A 588-nucleotide genomic window follows, 5' to 3' on the forward strand; every position below is an offset into this window, starting at 1 on the left:
TGGACCCCTCCTGCTCACCCTCCGGCGCAAATGCCGGCGCAAATGCCGGTGCACTCTAACAGACCGCGCCTGTTTTTATTGTTTGATGTTTCCATAATGCCTACTGGGATTCTTCTCCCGAACTGTGAGTCCCCTATGCTAATGCATCATATACAGTAACTAACAAAACTGTTGTGCAGATTGAACATATGCTGTGCAAATAGCCAATAATATGTATTTCAATCACAAGTTTTTATTCTATACTACTCTACTCCATTTTATCCATCCATGCATCCACCCATCCACACCCACTCATAGTATACAGACACTGGTGGAGTTTGCAAATTTGGAATAAGAACTGAGATATTTCAAGACTGACTAGCATTTAACAACACATTTCTCACTGAAGTTAATGGGAGTTGTGTGGATAAATTCAGTACTCAGCTTGAAAAACCTGTCCAGTCTTTAGGTATCCAGGTTGTAGCCATATTGGTTTAGAGCTGAACCTCACAAGAGCTGAGAAACTCCATACCAGCTAAGAACTGCCTGCCCAGAGTTTTCCATCTATTAACTCCTCTATGAAATCCTATGAAAGATGAACTTTCTTTT

Source organism: Gavialis gangeticus, unplaced genomic scaffold, assembly GCF_001723915.1.
Source record: "Gavialis gangeticus isolate Ggan-Ray unplaced genomic scaffold, GavGan_comp1, whole genome shotgun sequence".
NCBI lineage: Eukaryota > Metazoa > Chordata > Crocodylia > Gavialidae > Gavialis > Gavialis gangeticus.